The 26,128-nt window shown below is 38.3% G+C and overlaps 1 protein-coding gene and 3 long non-coding RNA genes across 6 annotated transcripts in view; 1 reads left to right on the top strand and 3 right to left on the bottom strand.

Annotated features, from left to right (window-relative positions):
- Positions 1–26,128, top strand: part of LOC139152798 (uncharacterized) — a 165,752-nt gene that overhangs the window by 103,428 nt on the left and 36,196 nt on the right. The window lies entirely within an intron of this gene.
- LOC139152802 (uncharacterized) lies at positions 8,223–10,649 on the bottom strand. Its single transcript, XR_011556710.1, has 2 exons — positions 10,597–10,649; positions 8,223–8,400 (listed from the first exon to the last, which is right to left on the bottom strand). It is a non-coding gene; the product is annotated as an uncharacterized lncRNA (long non-coding RNA).
- On the bottom strand, positions 14,783–18,287 carry LOC139114872 (uncharacterized). Its single transcript, XR_011547986.1, has 3 exons — positions 17,042–18,287; positions 16,584–16,739; positions 14,783–15,960 (listed from the first exon to the last, which is right to left on the bottom strand). It is a non-coding gene; the product is annotated as an uncharacterized lncRNA (long non-coding RNA).
- Positions 18,973–23,964, bottom strand: LOC139152801 (uncharacterized). Of its 2 annotated transcripts, XR_011556709.1 has the most exons (5): positions 23,767–23,964; positions 21,593–23,236; positions 20,650–21,053; positions 20,095–20,255; positions 18,973–19,366 (listed from the first exon to the last, which is right to left on the bottom strand). It is a non-coding gene; the product is annotated as an uncharacterized lncRNA (long non-coding RNA). The 2 variants fall into 2 exon arrangements; XR_011556708.1 differs by lacking the exons at positions 21,593–23,236; positions 23,767–23,964 and having other exon boundaries at positions 20,650–21,270.

Below are 26,128 nucleotides of genomic sequence, written 5' to 3'. Positions count from 1 at the left end.
TATGACCATGTCAACCAAAGCTATCTGATGAGTAGTTTTTTGAGAATAAAATTTCCTGACCAAAAATGGCAACAATTGCCCCTAAAAACAAAAACTGCAGATTTCATTATAATTTCAAAAGATCAAATTTAGTTCATCAATAGAAACCTGTATACCAAATTTCAAAGCTGTTAGACCAGTACTTTTTGAGAAACACATTTTTTGACCAAAAATGGAAAAAATTGCCCCAAAAATTACAAAATTGCAGATTTCATCATAATTTCAATAAATATCACTTAGTTCATCAATAGAAACCTGTATACCAAATTTCAAAGCTGTTAGACCAGTACTTTTTGAGAAACACATTTTTTGACCAAAAATTGGAAAAATTGCCCCAAAAATACAAAATTGCAGATTTCATCATATATTCAAGATATCATATTTAGTTCATCTGTAGGAACCTGTATACTAATACCAAATATCAAAGCTGTCAGATGGGCGGTTTTGATGAAATAAAGTTTTGACCAAAAATGACAAAAAAAATTCCTTAAAAGTACAGATTTGCATATTTCATTACAATTTGAACAAATCTAAGTTGGGTTATCCCAAGGGACCTATATACAAAATAACAAAGCTGTCTGACCAGCGATTATGAAGAAGATTTTTTACCAAAACGCCTTTTTTGGCGCTAATTTGCATATTTTCAACAATATCAAAAAATACCGTCAAGGACAGTGTGCTCACATTCAGTTTGAATTGGTAAATTCAAGAAATATTTAAACCAGAAAAACAAGAATGACAAAAGCAAATAAGGTCTGCAACTTAGGTACTGGAGGTCGTCTTTGGGAACATGCATATCATCTTCTATAGCAACGGGACAAGCAGATCCTACATACAGAAAGCAACGTCAACAAAAAAATTAGCCAGAGAAGCTTGACAAAAAGAAAAGGTGGGAGAGTGGGGAAAAAATAAAGAGTGGGGGAAAAAATAAAGAGTGGGAAAAAATGTACAAGGGATCTGGTAAAAAGTAATGCTACCTCATCAATCTTCTAGCCCCTACCCCTCCTGAATATCAAATGTTCCACCCTTACATAAAACCAGCTGACAGGAAATGTATTTACAACCTTGGGGATGTTTTAATTAATGCTATGAGTGCTATCATTCAAATGTAAACAACACTTAAATCAGTTACAGATAGTGAAATGCCTTCCACTGTGGGGGGATTACAACATCTGGAATTATCCTGGATCCTAATTTCTCATCAGTTCTTATGTGTCTTAACATGCAAAAGTTGCAAAAATTGGTTCGCAATGAAAATATTTACTTCAACTTTGTTTTCTGGATCAAATTTTACTACAAATTGATATTAAATTTGACAAAATTATGTTCACAGCCTTCGAAACTCTCTCACAACATATCCTGGGTTGGTGTAGGTCATTTAAGGTCACAAACTGAGAAAATTACCTAAAATATAAAAATTTGGGGGTTTCCCAACACTTTGAGCAGAAAATTTATCAAATAACATCCCTCGGGACTTTCGTACCAAATTACAAAGCTATCAGACAAGTAATTTTGAGAACAAGTTGTCTGTCCAAGAGCTTTAAAAAGAAAATATTTTTTAAGATTTTTTGACCAAAAATGACAAAAATTGCTCCAAAACAGTAATATTTCAAATTTTGTCGTAACTTCAACAATTAGAAGGGTAACACCCTTGTAAACATCCAATCCAAATTTGAGAGCAATTGGGCTAGCGGTTTCTGAAAAGATGAAATTTTACTTACAATGAGAAAAATAACCAAAAAATTCAGCAAAAATACAAAATTCGAGATATCTTCACAATATTCATAAAACTGATTTTCATCAACCTGAGGAACCTGTATACTAAATATCAAAGCTATCAGATTTGTTGTTTTTGAATAAAAAAATTTTTGACCAAAAATTCGGAAAATTGCCCTAAAATTACAAATATGAAAATTTCAATTCAATTTGTATAAACTTGACTGAGGTCATCCTGAGGAACATGTATACCAACTTTCAAAATAATCAGATGAGTGGTTTCAGAAAAAATACCGCAATTATATGGTGTCGCTCAAATTTGATCAGAATTGGTATATACCAGTATGGGTTACCAATGATCAACAATAAATGTTGTTTCTATCTGTTCAGTGGAGGAAAATTCTACGTTGATGTTATGGCAATGATTTCTGCACAGTACAACCAGAAAAAAAATATGAGCTAACAACAAGAAATATTTAAACCAGAAAAACAAGAATGACAAAAGTAATTAAGGTCTAACTTTTGGTACTGGAGGTCAACTTTAGCAACATGCATAGCAGAAACAAGCCCCTCTTAGTTTAGTATAAACGGTCTTCCCCCATCTACTGTCTATGGTTGCAGCTGGTCTGTTAATATGTAACAGTTCATAAACTACAGGAAATGACTCAAGATCAGTGGAGTTTGCCTGTTTCTCACTGGCATGCCTCCTGCACATTTGCTGGATTTCACTTTTTCTTACCTCATTTGCACATTTTTGACACTGATATGTTCATTTGAACAAATTCACATCTCAACCCCTGCATCTACCTGTACACCAAATACTGAGATGGTAGCTTTGGAGGTATGGGAGCCTTTGTGTGTGACGGACATACATCTGCACATACCCACAAATATGCAGACATACAGACATGCAAATTAGATGCAAATGAACTGATTCAGCTTTTACGATAACCTCACATTGGTACACCAAATGTGAGCTAAAAAACATTTTTTTACTAAAAACTGAAAAAATTACCCCAAAAATGGAAACATGCAAATTTCATCCCAAATTTGAAAGACCTAATTTAGAATACCTAAAGGAACCTGCACACCAAGTTTCAACCCAATCTAACCAACGGTTACAGAGGTTTAGGAATTTGCAGTGTTTTTTCTTTTTTCCCCTCATTTGCATATTTTTGACACTGACAAGTTCATTTGAACCAATTCACATCTCCATCCCTAGGTGCACCTGTACACTAAATACTAAGACAGTAGGTGCTGTGGTTTAGGTGTTTTTGATGTGGACGGACATACATACATACGTACATACATACATACATACATACATACATACAGACATGCAAATCGGATGCAAATGAACTGATTCAGCTTATATGATAACCTCACATTGGTATACCAAATGTGAGCTAGTATTAAAAAATATATATTCTCAAATCATATTTTTCATCTACGCAACAAATAACAAATCAGTAAGTACTGCGGTTATCAAGATATTTGAGTGACTGGACGCCTCACAAACGGACATACATACATACTGATAAAGGATGCCGGACAGATACCCATCCCAATAGCGTCAAAAGACTATCGTATAGTAGCTAAAAATGAAAATTTCACCACAATACTAACGAAAATCACCATAAACATCCCGCATACAGAGTTTCAACAAAATCTAGACTGCCGTTACAGAGTTTAAGCGTTTGCTGGATTTTCTCTGTTTTCTACCACATTTCTTTTTTTTACCTCATCATCCTATTTTGAAGACTGGCACTTTCATTTGAACAAATTCACATCTCCACCCCCAGGTGCACCAGTACACCAAATACTACAATGGTAGTGCTGCGGTTTTTGAGTTTTCGATGTGCACGAAGATAGCATGCACACATACTAACATACATAAATGTAGACACCGCTGACCTACCATAAAAACTCTTTTTGGTATAATATACATACATGTATACACCAAATGTGAGCTAAAAATTGTCCTGAAAATAGAAAATTGTGGATTTATCAAAATTTGAATATTTCACAATTTGATCATCCCTATGAACCTGTATAACAAATATCAGTGCTGTCAGACAAGGGGTTTTGGTGTAAAAAATTCTATTTTGTTTCATCAAACCTTAAAGCCCAATACAGCAGCAAATGTGTTGTAAACCAATCTCAAATTATCCTCAGTTTTCCAAGGGTTTTCTTCAAGTAAGACACATTAAAGACCAAAAAAGTGTACAACACTGTCGATAGCCTAAGAAGTAGCATTTAAATTCAAACTTTTAACATGATTTTAGATTTTCCGAGAATTTCAAAAAAAAGTCATTGACAATGACATAGTCCCCACTTGTAATAGGAGTATTAGTCTTGATGGGGCAGGGAAATGTGGTAATTAAGAAGTATCACTGGAGTGTATATGTTCAGATCTATGGGCACATAGGTCTATGTCATTGTTCCAAATTTGAAACAAGAGGCATGTCTAAGTTCAAGTTCTAAATCGGGAAAAAAGATCAGACCTCTAGCTGTATTGGCCAGCCAAGAAACACATATGCGCATAATAAACGAGGTACAAGATGTGACATCTTAAGGTCTATTATCCTATCAAAATTGAAGCGTAAAGAACTTGTGGTTACTGAGTTGTGCATATATATGTATAATCAAGGTCAAAGGTCATCAAGGTCATGTCACATTGCTAAGTTATCCCTATATACCAAAAATCAGACCTCTAGCTCTATTGGTTCGCTTAAAATTAGATATGCACATAATTAATGAGGTACAATATGTGGTGTCATAAGGTGTCCCATCATATCAAATATGAAGGGTGTAGCACTTGTGGTTACTGAGTTATGAACAAATATGTATATTTGAGGTCAAAGGTCACGTGACATTTTGTCAAAAAAATTGTATTGCTAAGTTATCCCTATATACCAACAAGTCATCGTTGATGACACAGTCCCCACTTGTTAATGGGTACTTTCATTACAGGTCCTCAGGGAGGATAGAGTCGTCTTCATTAGGTCTGTGATAAAAATACTTTGATACAGATGGTACTCAATGGCCAAAAATGAGTTCCATGGTGATGAAAACATAAAACCAATGTAGGCCACCAGTGTTCTCCCCAGGATCAAGCAAAAGCGTATCGGCTAATTTGCATAATCATTTGCATATCATTAATTTATATTTGCATATGGATATAAGCTTGCACATGCACCCATGCATTCATGTACACTCACAACAAAATGCAATTGGTAACACACAAGTATGCAATTTGAACATCATGGAAACTTTATTACACTTAAATAAATCATCACAGTATAGTACAATTGCAATAAAAATAGAAGATTCAAACAGTAACAGCAAGTTCAGATTGAAAGCAAGAAATGGTTCGTCTGATTGGAGTTTCATTAATATTGCTAATAAAATTGTCAAAAATTGCCAACAAAGAGGAAAATTCATAAGTTTAAGCTTTACACAATTCAAATGTAATTGAGTTTTATATCATTTTTGAACGACAAACGCCGCGAATAATGTTTCATCACAGGGATCAATTTCAACCCGCCCCCCCCCCCCCCCCGACCCTGTAACTACCACTGCCACTGAACATCGTCGTTCGATTCTTGATTTTAAAAATAACACCAAGATGATCACAAAACATGAACTAAGTACGACTAGAATCACTCGAAAATCAGGTGTAAAATCTTTCAGAGAACGTGTCAGAGTGGAACCACACGCGACGCCAGGATCGATGTCAACACGTTATAAACACGTCGGCCAACATGGCCGCCGCCATATTGGAATTTATGCAATGTGAACTCGATCGCGATCGTGATAGTACTCGGACAAAAAAAAAAGATCATAGTTGTAAAATCATAATCAACCTAACTAGTCAACTGCTTCTTTTGTTTCTTTTGCGGTCCATTTCGTTGATCAAGGCATGGGAATGTGATCAAAGCCCCCGCTAGTGCTACACCGCCTAACTCTGTGAGTACTTGTCCTCGATGTATACCGACTAAAGGTCTTTGTTGGTCGTAATAGTCATTGTAGAATGAAAACTTGTGAACAACCCAGCCGATTCTTCCATTGTTTTAACGTTCCTCTCAACACTTACGGACAAGTTATCGGACGCATACCATACTTCACACCTTCCACTCTTTCACGAGGTTGAAAGTTGCAGTGAGCGCTAATGTGTAGACAATGCATGCAACAGCTGGTAGCTATGCAGAGCGCTAGCGTGTTAAAAGGATGGCGGGAATATTTTAAAGCGTAGCGGGGAGTATCAAAGCGTAGCGGGAGAGGCGAAAGCGTAGCGGGAACCGCTACGCTAAATGGCCTGGGAGAACACTGGCCACTATCCTAAAGGTCATAAATGAGTCAACTGGGAATTAGTTGACAGGATGTTGCAAAACATTTTTCATACTATCCTAACATGTCATGTCTGAGTTATGGCTCAGTACATGAGAAAATCGTTAGCAAAATCGCTGCCATGCAGCGATATTTGATCTTACTGTTTAAAATATCAACAAGTACATGTATATGTATGACATAAGTCAATGTCCAGGTACAAACTTTGAATAAAATCAGTTGAGACTTGCCAGAGTTATGGCTCTCGACATAAAAAAAAACATAACAAAATTGCCACCATGTGGCCATATTGGACCATATCCAGAAACAAATCGACGTACATATGTATACTATAAGTCAATGTCTTTGTTCCAACTTTGAATAAATTTGCTTGATACATGTGTGAGTTATGGTTTAGGACATGAAAAATCGTAAAAAAATGGCCACACGGTGGCCATATTGGATCATATCACAAAACAAATCAATGTGAATATGTATGACATAGGTCAATGTCCTTGTACCAACTTTGAATAAAATCAGTTGAGATATGCCTGAATTATGGCTCTGTACACGAAAAAATCGTAACAAAATGGCCGCACAGCAGCCATATTGGATCATATCACAAAACAAATTGACGTGAATATGTATAACATTGGTCAATGTCCTTGTACCAACTTTGAGTAAAATCGGTTCAAATATGTCTGAGTTATGGCGCTGTACATGAAAAAATTGTAATAAAATGGCCATCTGGCGGCCATATTGGATCGTATCACAAAACAAATCGACATGCATATATATGACATAGATCAATGTCCTTGTACCAAGTTTGAATAAAATCGGTTGAGATATGCCTGAGTTATGGCTCTGTACATGAAAAAATCCTAACAAAATGGCCACCTGGCGGCCATATTGGATCGTATCACAAAACAAATTGACGTGCATATCTATGACATTAGTCAATGTCCCTATACAAAGTTTGAATGAAATCGGTTGAGATATGCCTGAGTTATGGCTCTGTACATGAAAAAATCGTAACAAAATGGCCGCCTGGCGGCCATATTGAATCGTATCACAAAACAAATTGACGTGCATACCTATGACATTGGTCAAAGTCCTTGCACCTTTTTGAATAAAATCGGTTGAAACATGTCTGAGTTATGGCTCTGTACATGAAAAAATCGCAATAAAATGGCCGCCTGGCGGCCATATTGGATCGTATCAGAAAACAAATTGACGTGCATCTGTATGACATATGAAGTAATCCTTGTACCAAGTTTGAATGAAATGGCTCCAAGCATCTCTGAGATATCTGCGTGAACGGACGGACGGACGCACGCACGCACGGACATGACCAAACCTATAAGTCCCCCCGGACGGTGTCCATGGGGACTAAAAATCAGACCTCTAGCTCTATTGGCTCGCTCAAAATTAGATATGCACATAATTAATGAGGTACAATATGTGGCGTCATAAGGTGTCCTATCATACCATATATGAAAGGTTTAGCACTTGTGGTTACTGAGTTATGGACAAATATGTATATTTGACGTCAAAGGTCATCAAGGTCACGTGACATTTTGTCAAAGTGTCTGAGATATCTGCGTGAACGGATGGGTGAACGGATGGACTCACGGACGGATATGTCCCAATCTATAAGCCCCCTGGACTTTATCTGTGGGGACTAAAAACTGTGTCACTGCATCCTTTTTGCAATATGAATACGATGAGAAACTAAATTTTTATTTTTCTTGGCCTTATACATTGGCTTTATATGGGAGTCTATTGAGAGCTGCCTTATACATGGGAGTCTATGGAGGTGTAAACTAAAAAGTCCTCTAACACGGCCAAATTTGATCACATTGTGAAACAAATTGACGTGCATCTGTATGAGGTAGGGTACTATCCTTGTACCAAGTTTGAACAAAATCGCTCCAGGCGTCTCTGAGATATCTGCGTGAATGGACGGACGGACACACGGACGGACGGACGGACGCACGGACATGACCAAACCTATAAGTCCCCCCCGGACGGTGTCCTTGGGGACTAATAATCATATGACAGGAAAATAAAGATTACAACAAATAGTTGGCATTCGTGTGTTGTGCATTAAGTAAATGGCATCACGCTTGTTTCTGGTATGATCATGGTGTGTATGTGCGGGGAAATACTGTTTTTTTTTTTACTTTTCTGTTGGTCGCCAATTTTTGAGTACGTCACCAGTTTATTATTCAGCCTGTTAAAACGTGTAGGCATGGTCCAAATCAGCAAGCAGTGATAACTCTGATCTTTCCACATCATTTCCAAGAACTCTGTTATCTGGAGAGATTAAAATTGAAAAATTTATTACCAGTAAGCAAATCAATCCAGTCATCATTATCAGAAGATAAAATGTATGCAAATTAAGAAAGAAACACAAATATAATATCTTTTTGGTTAATTATATACACACCAAATATGAGCTAAAAACCGACTAAAGCAGGTCTGTTCATTATAAGCACATATGTAAAATTATGACTACGGTAAGTATTGAAATGGAGACATACAATAAGAGACATAACAAAATACATAAATGAGTACACTATAGGTGTAACCGTAAAGACTCAAATTGTGTGCTGAACACACATGAGGCTGAGATTGGGATTTGGCTCAGCTGTTTGTCTATGGCTTCTGCGCTAGGTGACTGGTGCTATATGTTGTGAGTTCAAATCCGACTGAAACCACAATATATTACAAAAGTGTATGGACACAAATTCCATGAGCACAATCATGCTGTATTCAGTTTAGATTGTCAGCTTGAATTTACAGCTATAGACATCAGTTAAGACTGATGACACAGTCCTTGACGTAAAAGAACTTTAATTTGTCATTCAAAGTCACTGAAATGTACGTTGTACCAATGATGTGAAATGACCTAAGTTACAATGAAAACAATGTCAAGGCATGTAGAGTACGAACTCAACACATGGAAACTAGACAATATGGCTGCCTCCAAGTGCTAAATTTGCTTTCCTGTGCGTGCATGATACAGCCTTGGGGCTTAGTGGGCCAGGGTCGGGTGTTGGAGTATATTTCTATTCTTTCAAGTATCATCATAAATCCCTGACAAACTGTGTTTAAAACCCTTCCCCCAAAATACCACGGACAGGTAAAAAAAATCTAAGTTGTCAAAGAGCAGTCGGGGGGGGGGGTTCACTTCCATTACTTGCCAATATGTATATGCGCCGCCCAATGGGGTGGGTATTTCAGCAACGTGGTCCAAAATGGGGGGGGGGTCAATTCCACTGTAAACCATGGTCTAAAATGGGGTTGAAGTTTGAGTGCCACACAAGAACAAATTTTAAGTCTGTTCCCATCTCGCTAGCAGGGTTCTGAGCTGCACTCAATAAGCATGGATATCTTTTCTGTGGCAGGGGAACCATTACAGAGACCCCCTGGCTTAAAGTAAATATGGACTTTGTTTTAAAACATTGTCACTGATTTGTCAGAACTCTACATATGGCAGATTTTGCCCAATAGAAAATACCCAAACAAAGTGGCTCTACTGCTCCTAGTATTATTCAGGTCGACCATGGCCATATGAAGTAGTATTGCTTTACAGACAAACAGCGAGGTTTGTTGTGAATTGTAATTTAAAAAAAAAATACCACTCAGACTGTAACTGCAGATAACTGATAATTTGCAGAAGCTGGACCAAAATTTGGTGAGAGTGAAAGGCATTTTCTTTCACAAAATTTGTTAGTATTTCCTCATGATTTTTCGGAATCATGGCTTGGCCAGCAACAAAATAGCTCTAAACGCAGTATAAGCTTACAGTGGTAGGCTTTGCCGGGGCAAATACTTGCTTTTTCCGTTTTAAAAATGTTGACGCTATGACTGTTGACCTGGGTCAAAGAGGTCATAAAGGTCTAAAATGGGGTCCTAAAACAACGAGATTTTAGGTCTAAAATGGGCCCTGGGTTTTATACCTGCGGCCGCACACATCTACCACTTCTCTGAACAAGTACTCCCCCCTCCCCCCCGAGAGAGGTACAGCAGTTCTAGCTCTGCGTTATATAATGCCGGAAACACACAGCATCGTACGCAGGGCCATCATTCAATGTGCGATGTTTCTGTGTAAGTTCACAGTGTAATTTGATTTTGGACGAAGACAATCAGCACTCGCACACAGGCGTTCTGTTTACTGGATAGTTTGTATAAGTGTAGTTTATGCTACGTTCCGATGTTCTGTTCCGTAAAAGTCTACGGAACAGAACGTCGGAACCATGGTCGGAACGTAGCATAAAACAAACTGCCCAGTAAATAGCTCTGCATGGCCATGGCAGGGCTGTGTGTTAGCGGCGCGGCGTTTAGTTTATACGACCTCCCAACACATGTGGTGGGAGGCCGTATAACGCCGGTAACACACAGCCCTGCCATGCAGAGCTACCCAGTAAACAGAACGCCTGTATGCGAGTATGAAATATAACGTCGAGCAACAAGATTGAAATTAATGACTGTGTGAGCTGTACTCACTCAGTAAACTTCTAGGCCATATGGACATCCGCATATCTGTACAATGATCGGTGGGTCGCTGGTCTCGACCGTGCTGTGTGCAGCGCAATCTCCCATGATGCTAATGTGAGACACCCTAACCAGGTGAAAAAATTGGACGCGCAGTTTGGGCTGGTAAAATGCGTCGGGATTTTGAAAAAGTAATAAAGTGAGCGCATGTATCAAAAAGGACCAAAATAACAGATTAGTATTGGCAATGTTACAAAGTTGAACAACTTTATGCAAATATAGGAATGGAAAAATCCCTGGACTGCGTAAAATTTCAGTTCAGTTACAACTACGGGGACCACTTTGAAGTCAGGGACCACTTAGAGGTCTTCACAGAGGTGACATTTATCTGAGACTGAAACAGTACTTTTGTTGTGTGTCTTAGACGTGGTTCACATACAACAAAACAAACAAACATGATTTTGTTTTGTTTGTATTATTTATGACACACTTATGGTTTTATTTGCAGTGAAGATGTAAATTTAATCTTAAATCACCCGCTGTCTGCTCATTTCATTGCTCATTTAATATTTCTCATTCTGCATTACCACATAGTAGTTTCCCCAAAACCATCAAACTCATTCTATTCTAATCAAAACACATTCGCTTTTGTTAAGAAAAACATCGGTAAGATAATTCACTGTAACAGTGTTCGCATTTACGAAAAAAATGCGTCCATAGAAAACTCATAACAATGAAAAAATGCTTAGAGAGTCGATCCAATGCGTAATAATATTACGCATTGGATTGAGTCTCTACGCATTTTTTCATTGTTATGAGTTTTCTATACGCAAACGGTTAAATAGTAAAATGTTTGCGAAAACACTCTCCGCGACTGAGCTTAGGTGACGACAACCAGACGAGATGAATGCCCGCTTAACATTAAATTTGTTGCAACATTTCTGTCAATCACTCATTTTGTGTGGAAAGTTTCGGATTCTCTGAGTGTAGTGTGAAAAATCGGCATCATCGGCGAGTCAGAGGCACGTTATCTGCAGCTGTGCCTATGAACTTACTACGTTGCTAATTTTCAGGCGAGCGATAGTTTCTGAAACTTATGACACAAAGTGAGTGATTGACAGAAATGTTGCAATAAATTAAATGCAAACAGCGCACGATCATCGCGTCTCGCTGTCTCCAAATTTGATCAAAGCAGATATGCAGCATGGCGTCGGAAGGAAACATATCTATTTTCTTTCAAACTTGCTCCACGAGTTCGTGAAAAAAATGATTCAGAGGGTCCATCGAAATACACTATCGGGCAACCCAACATGGAGAACATGGAGAGGTGCAGTGACATTGAACCCATGCCGGAATCCACGACGTATTGTCCTGTTGTCTTAAGCAACAGGGGATCAGCGCCATGGTGAAGCCGTGAGCCGTGACGATGATGCGCCAGTCGGCAACGGTCGGCAACACACATGCCTGTGACCGTGGATTCTAGTACGTGAAATAATCAATGAAAAAAAATACCCATCCAAATAAACAGTTGCTTCTAAAAAAATCAGTTCTAGCTCATTTTTTTAATCTAGAAAATGCGTCGGTATTGCTCTGAGAATAACTTGATTTGTTGAGAAGATCATACTCGTAGTGACCGTGACGTTGGCAGCCAGCGCGGCGGCGTAAAACTAGCTGCAGTCGACTCATGAACTTCGAATCGTCGATCAAAATCACATCTTTTCGGCGCCTTTTTCTCACAAATTCAGCGAAATTGAAGTTTTTCATACATATTTTTGGAATCAAGTATACCTTTCGAACGGGCTTTCTTCGGGAAAAAATATTCCATCGGCAAGGTGCTAGTGCCGTGGTCGACGCCACATTTCTTTTTGACGTCATCGTTAAAAATCATAACCTAAGATGACTTTAATACTAATCAAATCAATTACACTGCTCGTAACAAAGACAACACCATAGGCGCGTCCATCAGCCAATCACACTATTTAACAAACAAAAGATCGGGTTCAAAAAGCCACAAACGGGTATTTAGAAACTGTTTGTGCAGTTCCATGCGGGGAAAGGGGTCGCGAAACTGCTAATCGTACGTGTGCCGTTTAACAGCTGGCAGTGCAATCCCGAAATTACAGGTCTATAAAAATAATCTCATGACGTTAAAAGTAGCCGGGAAAAAGTGCAAAACAGCCGGGTTATTTACCCGGCACCCGGCTTCTAAGGACAACACTGCAATACAATTTTTTTGGACATAATGTCACATGACCTCGATGACCTTTGACCTTGAATATACGTATATGTCCATAACTCAGTAACCACAAGTGCTACAGCCTTCATATTTGGATGATGGAGACCTTATGACACCACATCCTGTACCTCATTAATTATGCGCATATCTAATTCTGAGCCAGCCAATAGAGCTAGAGGTCTGATTTTTGGTATATAGGGATAACTTAGCAATACAATTTTTTTGACATAATGTCACGTGACCTCGATGACCTTTGACCTTCAATATACGTATATGTCAATAACTCAGTAACCACAAGTGCTACAGCCTTCATATTTGGTATGATGGGAGACCTTATGACACCACATCCTGTACCTCATTAATTATGCGCATATCTAATTCTGAGCCAGCCAAAGAGTTAGAGGTCTGATTTTTGGTATATAGGGATAACTTAGCAATACAATTTTTTGGACATAATGTCACGTGACCTCGATGACCTTTGACCTTGAATATACGTATATGTCCATAACTCAGTAACCACAAGTGCTACAGCCTTCATATTTGGTATGATGGGAGACCTTATGACACCACATCCTGTACCTCATTAATTATGCGCATATCTAATTCTGAGCCAGCCAATAGAGCTAGAGGTCTGATTTTTGGTATATATGGATATCTTAGCAATACAATTTTTTTGACATAATGTCATGTGACCTCGATGACCTTTGACCTTTAATATACGTATATGTCAATAACTCAGTAACCAAAAGTGCTACACCCTTCATATTTGGTATGATGGGAGACCTTATGACACCACATCCTGTACCTCATTAATTATGCGCATATCTAATTCTGAGCCAGCCAATAGAGCTAGAGGTCTGATTTTTGGTATATAGGGATAACTTAGCATTACAATTTTTTTGACAAAATGTCACGTGACCTCGATGACCTTTGCCCTTAAATATGAGTATATGTCCATAACTCATTAACCACAAGTGCTACATCCTTCATATTTGGCCGCCATATTGGATTTTACGTAAAACATGCAATTCCCACTGACACGTACAGTAACTATGAGATGATGTTCAAAATCATACTTTTCCAAGATCGAATTTTGCACATAATATCATTAGTGCAAGATCTTTCAACCATGTTATCCGCTTGGGCCCCGCCAACGCTGCTTGCAGCTTTAATTCTGTTTGGTTTTGTTGGCGTCCGAATTAATTTTAAGGCCTTTGCCTAGTACTATTTTTCGGAGTTTCATAGTTTGAGCGATGATAGGTTGTTGTTGAATTTCATGTTGTTGTCGGCTTTTCTTTGGAAATAGCTGATTTATTCCACGGCCATGTTTTCTGTTACGTTACTGTGATTGTTTATTTTGTATTTAATGTTGTGTTTCAGTTGTTTGTTATGTGTACGATTTTTGTTATTTCTTTTAAGTGTTTGTGTGTTCTATGTCATCTTATCGTATTTTTTGGTAGTTCCCTTTTTGGAGTATTTGGTGGCCCTGAAAAGGGCCGCTTGGTATGGGTTTTTGTTAGCGCTTGGTTTGTTTTGGCGATAAGCCTAGCTTTTTATGCTTCTTTTCGCCGATTCGATGTGCTTGGTGAGTAGGTGTTTGCCGCCTTCTTGTCACTGTGTGTGCTTACATGGACAGTCTGCATAGCCCTTGAATGTGGTCTCGATTTTGATCAAACTTAAAATTAGGAGTATATATCAAAACTGATAAATGATTTATGTGATTACTGTAGCTATAGATAGGCTACATTCAGGACGGGCAGCGACGGGCAGTAATTAGTAGGCAAAACAGGTGGTTTTCACCGTGGGCAGAACTCGGTGCAATGATACTGAACTTTAATAGTAAGCCTGTCACCTTGAAGGTAATGCTGTAGGTGAAACAAGGACACACGATGGTACAAACAACACCACTAGTGAAACGTACACACAGAAATACACGCGTTCCTACGTTGTGCCCACCCGGGCCACGCGATTAAAATATGACTGATACTGCTGGATAGTGTTAATTGGGTCGGTAAACAGTCAATTAATAGTTTAATTGACTACCTGGGTGATTGGCAGGTCGTGTCCAACGACGCATATGCAAAGCAGGCCAAAAGACAAAAGCCCCCAAAGTTATTGACAGCTGGCCAGGGGTCACCATGAATACGTAATGAAGCTTCACTACGCAGAAACTGCGTAGTCAAGCCCTTCTTAACCGGTCAAACTCTCTCGGCATTTTCCGGCATGCTATCCCAAAAAATACCTCGATTACCCCATATTTTTATTACACAAATAACACCGTCTCGTTACTAAGACTGTCCGAAAACTTGTGACAGTACTAATCTACTAGGGCTGTGAACCCATTAAGGTGTGTCTACAATATCACACACTGATATTAGCCAAGTAGATAAAGTTTTCTTTTAACTTTTACGTGCACACTGAAGAGATGATATTGTGTTGCAACTCCGTTAACTCCATATTTAAAATGTCTTCAATGGCATTTTAAATTTCTGGAGCCAGTTCTTGATCTTCCATAGAGAGACTTGTTGATGTTGAATGCAACCTTCTCTTGGCTGTTAAAACGTTGAAGTGACTTTTGATCTGTTTGCCTGTCAACCACTCATGGGGTTGGAAGATACGTTTGCCATCTTGATCTTTCGCAATCCTCATCGATTTCGCTGTGTCCTCGGGATTAGCCTTCACACCGCATTTCTCTCCATTAACAAACACATCTTCTAGCCACTGTTTAACTTCTTTATCCTTCCTTCTTCCGTGGGGTGGTTTCTTCAACGCAAACCCCATACACGGCATATTTGGATGGTCCACGGGCGTTTCCCTTCCATCGGTATGAGATGGCATTATTGGATTAATGGCGGCTGTTTTTTCAGCCCATTTTATTTTGATGGAATCACGATAGGTCTTGTATGGAGCTTGTCGTTGTGTTTATTTATAAGCAAGTGTCTCTCTAGGTTTTGATAAGTGACATATGACTTGGAGCATCCGGGTACTGGACACTGCCAAAACTCGACATCGCATCCATCATCACTGTCGCTGTCATTGTCACTCACAACATCATCACTGATTGGTGTCAGCAAACGATTTGTCTGTGCGCCCATCGGTCGTAAACAGGGAGTTCTGTTTGCACATTGTGTCGTTCCTCTCTAAGGATCATTAAAAATAATTAAATATGTTTAGGAATTAAAATAAACTATGCGTTTTTGACAATCCCACTACTACAGTGTAGGATGTTCACACACAGAAACTACAACGGTTCTAAAACTTCTTAGGGTTGATAAGGTCAAAGGTCATAAAGGGTCATAGAGGTCCTCAAACGGCAGAGAGGCATTATTCAAGACCCGACAAGAGGCGGGTGTGAGTATAAAACATACGGGCAACAACAATAAACCATACAAGCACTTGCACCAGTGCCTTAAAAGTACCAAACACGGACATACGTGGACATAAAAATATTTGGCCTTGGTATTTTTAAACACAAATACTGTCTATGAAACATTTCAAGTTTTGTTTAATTAGAATGTAGCAGTTCAACGCTCACTCGTAATCTTTTAGTCATATGAAAGTAGGTAACGCAATTCGAATTCTACATGAATAATTTTAAATCTTGCATATAAACCGTATGCACATCATTTATTTATGTTTGTTTTCTTTGGTTGAATATGATATATCGGTTGCGGGAAACCAATGTATGTTTTCTTAGCCCTATTTTATTCTGCGTTGTAATGCTTAGTCACTCTCATCTAATTTGTAAATACTGAGTTCTTACCTAGACTCATGTATTCTAATTGTACCACCCTCAAGATCTGGTGTCCCGAAATCAGCTGTAGTTGTTAAGGTACATATAGCTGAGTCATCTGACCGACAAAAATGGTGAACTAACCCATCTCCGATATCATAAGCTCTCCAGTATTTTACTCCCGTCCTGCAAAAGGCAAATTAAAATAGAAATTTCAGTAACGTATTTTTTTCCAATTCATTAGATACTTATTTTAGATTATAATTAAGTGACCCAATTTTAAACATATTGCAAGCACGTACACAAAACAAACTGTATTACTGTGAGCAATTTGTGAAGAACTAATCTGATAGAATGAAAATCTTTATGTAGGGGAGATCATTTGATTTCTGCGTTGGGTGGAGGAAATGGCTATGTCAGCATTTTTTTTCTGTTCATTGTGGCAGGTTTATATTATATAAAATTTATATATTATATGTAAATATTACCTCATGTATTCGATATTGTTATACTTTGAAACACCGGGCCAACTGGACTTGGAGGTTGTTTCTCTGTATCAAGTGATATGCAGCAGGCTCTAGTTCCCTGGATTCCTCCAAAGGACTCGATGGCTTTCTTGAGCTGTTGTGGAGTCTCCACATCATTGCCAGAATGTATGTAATTTCGTACATGCATTTTGACAGGAGCATTTCTGCGATCGCATATATCTTTCCCGTCACTGGACTCAGAGAAATCCAAGCGTTTGATAAGGACACCAGTGACAGCTGATATGGCAGGCAAGCTTACTATAGTTGATGCGCTGTGGTAAAACCCAGCATTATCACATCTAAGATACGCTGTGCTTATCTCAGGGTAGATGCTTTTAAGATGGCGGAGTAGATGTTGAATAATGGCAGTAACTGCAATCCAATTTTGGATTCCATTCTGCCAATACGTGGTAGTATGTTTCTACACCAAGTTCTCCATCAACCCATCTACAGACGACTGAAACATGCCAGCTAATGCCCCTCTTTGCGTAGAAATCGACCATGGTTTCTTTGAATTTCTGTGGTACAAATTTCATTGCCCAATCCATAAATACAACCACAATCCAATCTTTACCTCTAGCTAGTGTAAGGATGTTGTGTTTTGCCCTTTCTTGCTGTAGTGAACGTACTATGTGAGCCCTCCATTTCTCAATATCCAAGCTAACAATGTTTAAGTCAAACAGTACTTCATCCAGAATGTGTACAGGAATATTGACATCTGTTAATGTTTCTCTAATATCGCTACATAGAGTCTTAATGTATTCACATGGTAGACACATCATGTCATGGTCATGTGTGCATTGCGCGGTCAGTTTTGGAGCTTTGGGGTCAGATAAGGCATATGCAATGCAGTGATCGGCGCACTGACTACTCTGTTGCAGGTGACGTCTATAATCAAGTTTAAGGTAGTTGCGACCATTGGCAATTCGTTCTCTAATTCTGCGACACCACGCGGATTCTTGGCCAAATGTTTCAATTTGGTCTATGATTTGATCGAGCTTGTCAAATGCAGCAAGTCCATCGGCTGTCAGAGTGTCTAGTCCTTGTAGTGACTTTAACTGTGAAGCACTGCAAGCCCTACCTATTCTCCATAGACTGGTTTCACTCAAACATTCATAGTTGATTTCCTCACAGTACCTCATGTACAGGGATATCAACCTACCAATGACCACTTTTCGTATCACGTCTGGCATCGGGACACTTTCTCCTGTCGACAATTTCAGGTTGCGGGTACCATAAGCAACGTCCTAAAGTACAAACGAAATGAACGGATAAAAAAAAGTGCGACTGTTTTTACTTCACCATTGATTATATATATATATATATATATATATATATATATATATATATATATATATATATATATATATATATATATATATACACGTAAAACGTACAATGTTCTTTTTACGTAAATAATTGACTTACAGGTGTGTTAAAAATTACGTAAAATTGTAAATCTAATGCCGATTTTGGCGGGTATGTACCGTCTGATAGCGTTTTCAGTATTTCGATATGTTTAGCAACTGCGTTTTCTTTCCACTTTCTCTAACATGTCATAATATCAAATACCCAGCGTGTCACCGGAGCATAACCCAATATTGTCATTATTAATTTCTGTCGATAATAATATTCAGATGTGAACAATAACGTTACACTCTATATGCTGACAAGCTAAATACTTGATGCTTCAAAATGCAAAGGACTGTAGACCAAGAAATTGCTGTTAATATACAAAACCAACGTAGCAAAAAATCGCCAACAGCTATCGCTCATACAACAGAACTAGGATAAATTAAACGTACTTGAGTTTGTAATATGAAGCGCACGAAGTGTTCGACTTTCTCCATTGGCATGCGTCCAGGTCGATATGCTGGAATATTCGCCACTAGATGGCCCGGTCCCTGTTGCCTGGCATGAGAACGGGCCCGACCAACATCCCACACAGTTACGTTCTTTATCGATTGTAACAGTTCTCGTTTCGTGTAATCAAGAGCTACCAAAGACAGAAGCTGGGTTTTCATTTGTGGTAATGAGGCATCTTCAATCGCCTTGACGACTGGTTGGTTCAATGTAATTGTCACGGAGTTGTCTACTTCAGACCCTCCAAAATCATATGAACGAATGTGACCCCATAATTTGTGCGACTGCGAAGGTGCTATCAGTTCCAGCAGCGATTGTACAAGTTTAAGTGACATGTCCTTGTATCGTCTTTTGGTGCGATCTTGTATGGTTTCCCAACTAATCAGATGAAAGCTGGTGTAAGTCAGAATCAACCTGTAATAACTAAATCAACAGATAGAACAAATATCAATGCTATTGAACGCGTACCTAAATGTAAATGTGTCATCAAATTTTAGAAATTAAATTGAATTTTACCAAGAGGAGAATTTCAAATAAAACACGATAACGATACTATAACCAAACATTACTAAAGAGGAAGGTTACCCAACAATTCGGTGATCATCAATTAAAAAATCTGTGAAAGACTGGTGCGAAATCCGTCTTTGTTATTTACTTAATGATGGCACAATTGCGCTCTTTTTATAAAAAAAATATGGTTATAGTGGAAGACAGGAAGTGTTGTAAGAGCGTAGTGCCTAGCATAGTCTACAGGTGCCCTGCACTCACACTTATAAGGCTTCTCCAGTTGTAGACTATGTTAGCCACTAGGCTCTTATATGGGGGCCCGTCCTGGTCAACATTATGTTTAATTAATTTTAATGTGTTAGAATTAATAAATTAATCCTAACACATTAAAATTAATTAACATAATTTTGTCCACTGAGAATAGGCCCTCATACTCTTACGTCACATCCACCTAAGGACACCATCGCGCTACCAGAAAGTGAAAATTAATAACAAAGATTTTTATTGATGAAGACAAGATCCCATTTAAACAACAAAACCTTATGTTACATGCGAAAGTATACTACATAGATGTATATCAGGCAAGTTACAGGGTTAAAAAGAGGGCCCAGGCTTAAAACCTGTTACGAATCCACAATGTGTACCTGGGAAATCTCCTTGAGTTTCTCATTTGATGTCTGGGATGGCATATAACCTTGACTGTGTTGTTTTGTGCTAGTACATGAAGACTGACTGTCTGCCAAAGCACGTTGCTCTGCAACCTCACGCCAACTGGAATGAGCTTCACGACATTTCCTGCATACTCCTGATAAAAAAAATAAAAAATAAAAATTTACTTCCCAAATTGACAGGGCTAATACATCTACGTGTGCGAGACAAAACTTAACAGAACTGTGTTAGGCCTATTTGGTTGCAAAACACGGCTGCTAGTTTGTTTTGAGTAACAGTGTGTGGAGTATTTTACAACTCAAAGCTATACGAAAACGCTGTTATAAACTCTAAATTCGCATCGCTTATTTGTACCTTTCCCTTATCACTCAAAGGAGCTCACATTTAAAAAATCGGCAAAATATAATGTTTTTCCATCTTTGATGGTTGGTGAACAAAAACTGCAGAGGAAAATATACAGGATATTTATGAAAATTAAGTACTACGATACTCATGGATTTTATTTTGAGTATTAGTTCTCTAGTACTCACCACTACCAAACAGAACATGTACACCCCAGGCGAATCTTATTTGCGTCACCATATCAACGCCAATCGTTCGATCACACGGTTTCTTTGATACTCGCACACCGTGGAGGGGATGTTGACATGAACCTTTCACTGTACAGTGCGTGCCAAGAGTATCTCTATGATAGTTGCAAACATTTTCTACAGCAACGTCATCATGGTCAATACCAGCTCGCAAGAGAATAAGTTCAGACTCAGTGACAAGAGTTTTCGACTGACGAACTCTTCTGAGATGTGCAGTGATGTCTCGAGTACACAATTCAAGGGCTGTTAGCGATCCATGGCATTCACTTGCTTTTTCGGCAGCAATGCCGACATCACAACCCACAGCTGTGACAGAGATATTCATTTCATGACAACAGGTAGATCTGAAATTATTGTGAATTGAGAATAAAACAAAATTACGTTCCTAATAATTATTTTCTTGTACCTCTCTCAGACACTTGTACACACTCGCCTATTTCGAATCATGAACGGCTAAGCTCTCATACGCAGCATTTGATAATGTGATGCGACGGTAGGTCTAATCATTCGACACTCAGGGCATTGCTAGCCAGGGTTTCCCCTACTGCCTCTATGTTTCCAGGTAAATGTTTCCAGGTAAAGTGATCGCTGATAATGTCACAGCAATTCAAGATAGCAGTACGTTGCTAGGATTCATCAAGTCATCAAGCTGAAATATGACATTGACTGACATTGACTCATATTTTGATAAATAAACGTCAAGTCAACACACCGGGATCGCTATCACCAATTTGAAATTCCCGCTGTTTCGACCGATGCAGGTTGCCTGGATTTTATCACTGAATTTCACTTCCGATGTTTGTAAAACTAAAGAAACAAAACTGTTTGGTGTTTCGAATTTATTTTCGTTGATAATATCATGGATAAAAATGCCAATACTCACCAATTTTCTCGGAGTGCACCGGCGGCTGCTTCCGGATTGCGGCAAGCGGGTCTATTGTTTACGTTGGACTGCGTGTTGCAGCTATGGTTACGTAATGTCATTAACCTTTGACCCCAAAGTGACAGAAACCTTTGGACTATTTGCTTTTTATGTCTTCACTTACAAACGTCAAGGAATCCTATGAGCAGTTCCAATGACGGTAAATATTTTTATAATTGTAGTAAAAGCAGTGCTTACTTGTTTGCTGTATCTAAACACTTCCTAATGTTAAATATTTTCCAAGGCGACAGACTTTCAGTCAATACATACAAGAAGTCTAACTATTATTTGTATAGTACTCACAGGCTACTTCAAGCTTACAAGGAAATGTGTCATCGTATTTTGTTCAGTTTGGACTTTGAAATTGTTCAAACTATTTAGTGTGTGTGTGTTAAATGTCATATTCCATTTTTTCGAAAGTAAATTGTTAGCAATAAACCGATGATGAAAATAATAACAAAGAAATTATTTTATGAATTCGTCACCCATATACCCGGAGTATATGTATTCGTATGGTACAAATAAAACGTGTCACGAAGTTGCTACTTGTGTTGTTGTTGTTATTGTTGTTGCTTGTAAATTTGAAAATATGCTTTGGGGTTTATTTTTTGTCAATGGTATAAAAAACGAACTTGTTGATAAATGATTGAGACAGGCTTTAGTAAAATCAAAATAAGAAAGTAGCAATATTGCATCACTTTTCATGACAGCATAACATAAAAAATAACTGTTTGCCCGCAAGTTTTAAAAGTGATTCACAAAACATTAGTCATGTTACGTAAAATGATGTACATGTCACTACGGTATCTCGCACAAGGGTTACCATTTTTAATTTTAAAAATTGGAAGTTTTTAATGCTGAAATTTGCTCAGATTTCACTTCTCTGGCATTAGAGCGCCCTCTACGGCAGAAAAGGGTCAAAGGTCAATATAAGGTTAGGGACGTACTGAGGGGACCTTACTCATGACAAAAATATATACTTATACGGTCACTTTCTGTTAGTTAAAAATCTACAATATAGTGAATATGTTGCATTTTTACAGAATTTTCAACCTTTTAAACGGAAAATCGTAAGGAAATATTAGGTCCTCACCATATCACGTGACATGGCCTGTAACATCAAAATGGGTCCGTTTAAACAAAAATTAAAATTCATTCCTTCTTAGTTAAACTATGCCCTATCATATGTGATATGTTTCGTCTGAATTGAAAATTTGACCTTGGCCACCTTTTGCAGGTTTTTACAGACAGTGCCTCTTAAAATGGGTCACTAGGACGTGGTCCGTGGCATGACCTTTTCATACATCTACAATTACAATCCGTGTTTTCCTGTTGCATGTGCGTGAGTCTGTGAAGATGACAAAGCCGCCGTCTCTTCTCTTATTTTGTTTTCAAGTGTCTATTTTTTTGCAAAGTTGGTGAAGCTGAAACAAAGCATGCTTTCACGTTTTATATCAGACGTAAAAATTATCAAAACGATGAGTAATTCATGTTTACCACGTAAACGAGCTATAACTACTCACATTTGAAAACGTTGGAATACGTTACAGCCGGGTTTTACTCGACGTTCATGTCTCCAGACATGACTCCTCTCTGGAAGACATTCTGTAACAGTGTAAAAAAGTCAGCTAACCTGATGTTTGTGGTGAATATTAAAGAAAGCGATACACTTTCATAGTAACATTTAAGAGCTGATTTGCTATTATTTTACGCCGCGTTTCGAGTTAGCGTTAGTCAGCAAACTTCCAATAATCAACGTGTATGATGAATTCAACGAAAAACTCGTGTCGTTCTCGACTTTTATATGAAGAATATGTTCACCATCAATGAAAAGCAATAATCGTTGGCAGCCGGTTCCTATTTTGTTAATATTAACTTTTGCAATTCTATCGTTGGCAGCCGTTCCATTCTGTTAATATTAAGGTTGGGCAACTATGTGCAAAACAAACAGCTGCTTATTTCATGTTCATCGATGGCCAAGCTCAGCAACCATAAAATGCTTGTAGCGCTTTGTGAGTAAATTAAAGGTCAGTTTGATGTTTTTCTTCCCGTAATGTAAATCTCTCGAAATTACAATCTTGAGTTTGGTCAAAATACATCGATAACGCTTGATAGAGATATTTCTTGAAACTGACCTGTTTGTTTTTAATGGGGATTTCCCAGTTCAAAGGGCGCCGGACCTTGTGGTAAGGTTCGTAGGATCACTTCAGTGTACTTGTATTCCCTGTTTGACAGACTGTAAAAATAAGTCAGAGAACTTGGTTTATCCATAGACCCCAGATACAACTGTGTCATGTTACAGCAAGATCTTGACAAATTTGCTCAATGGTGTAACAACTGGAAGCTGTCACCTAATATCAGTAAATGTGAATTTATCAGTTTTACACTTAAGGAAAGAGTCATTTTCTCTCTTGATTACTCCACCAATGGTACTCCTCTTCAACGGGTCTCTGTTGTCAAGGATTTGGGCATTTACCTTACTTCCAACCTTAATTATTCTTTTCACATCAATAACATTGTTTCTAGAGCCTTCAAATCTCTTGGTTTTATTAAGCGTCTCTGCCAGCCATTCAATGACATTTCAGCAATTATTTCTCTGTATTTTGTTTATGTAAGATCTATTCTAGAGTATGGCTCTGTTGTGTGGTCACCCCACCAGCAGGGCCTGTCAGAAAAAAATGAGCGAGTACAAATTAAGTTTGTGAAATACATTTGTCGCAAACTCAATGTTCACTGCAGTAAATCCAGCTACCCATTTTATTGCAGAATTCTGAACATTCCTAAGTTATACAATAGAAGATTAACCCTTGACATGTGCTTTTTATACAAAATAATCCATTCACATTATGATGCACCAAATATTTAAGTCAAATCTGCTTTTATGCCCCCAGTAGAAATTTACGCAAGAAACCCCTTTTAAACCAGACTTGTGTTCTGTTAATTGCAGAAAATTTTCAACAGTGCCCAGATACACATGTCTGTTTTAACGATATCTCTTCTAAATGTGGTATAGAACTACGCGTGTGTAGTTTTAAAACTATTTTATCCAGTCATTTTAACAGTTCTCTTTTTTGATTCGTGTATGTTTTTTCAATTTAGTGTAACGTGTAACTTTTATGGTTGTCTTGTACATTTGTCTGTGATGGTGTGACTTTTTTTGTTTCGCAGATTTGTTAGTGGGTTTGCCCGTTGATCTGTGTATCAAATAAAATAAGAAAAATAACTATGGTTTATTGTAAGCACCCATTGGGTCTTTATCTCTTTGCCAATTAAGCATCAGCAGTCAGTGTGCATGTCTGTATGATTGTTTTCTGTTTGTTGTAGGGTTAGTAAGTTCTCCTAAGGGACTGGTCAGTTTCTTCGGCCTGGCAGCCGTAGATTCATGGGTCACCCTGTTTTTGATAAGATGACAAGAAGTAAATTTTAAAACAAGAACATAACTCAAGAAACAGATACACACATACACACTTACATACACACACATATACAGACTGACATTAAACACCGACAAACGCTCACTTTCGCACAAAAACAATAAGAACCATCGGAATCCCTTCCCAGTTCTGTTAATACATAGACAGTGGAGCGGATCACGTTCAGTATTCTACCATGCACAAACTGCGTGGGAAACAGCCATGCAGCTGTTCATTTAAATGGCGATTCTTGAAAAAAATGATCTATTCATAAAAAGGGATTTCCTCAGTCCAAAGGCCGCCCTTTCCCTGTTTTAAAGTCAATGGGGTCATTTTAGTGCAACTTTTGTCACCCGTTTGATAGACTGTAAACAGTGACAATGTCAATCACTATATTTAGCATACGCCTCTGCTATACTTGACGTGTTAATAGTTTAGTGTTCATGTCTGCATGGTTATTTGTCTTGTTTGTTGTGGATAAGGTTCTGGTAATGACAGCGTTGTAGCAGAGAAAAGTCACACATAGTACATATCGTGTTATGAGGCGATTCAAAAATTTGACATGTACGCGACAACGGGTAACTATTTGTGTTGTTGTCCAATGTGGCAGGCACAGTGTACGGTATGACGTATGATGTCCTGATCTTGTAAATCACTGGTAAATCAGAGGTGTCAAGACTAAACATGATCAACGTTATTAAAGCTCATAATTATAGACAAAGTATAGTATCATTCTATTAGGAAGTGTGGCCACCGATTTCAAAGGTTTAACAGTATAAACTTGGCGTGATCAGATAAATTGCATGTGTAAGCCGAGGAAATTACATCGAATAAATGACACGGGTTTCGTGTATTTTTATTGATGACCTCTGCTTCTTTGTACCCTCATATCAAGTGTTGAATAGCCGTTTGAAGAAGTCCCGGTGCCTCACGTCGAACGAAATCGAAAAGACGGCTACGGACAAACGAACATTTTGACGTTTGTAAATGAGCTGAACTTGAAAGCCAAGCTGTCGAATAATTATCACCAGCACAGTGTACATAGCCATCGCAATTCAGTTACGTAGTTAGTGACTGGTTGACA

Source organism: Ptychodera flava, chromosome 16 (assembly GCF_041260155.1).
Source record: "Ptychodera flava strain L36383 chromosome 16, AS_Pfla_20210202, whole genome shotgun sequence".
NCBI lineage: Eukaryota > Metazoa > Hemichordata > Enteropneusta > Ptychoderidae > Ptychodera > Ptychodera flava.
This window is presented reverse-complemented; position numbering and strand designations above follow the sequence as displayed.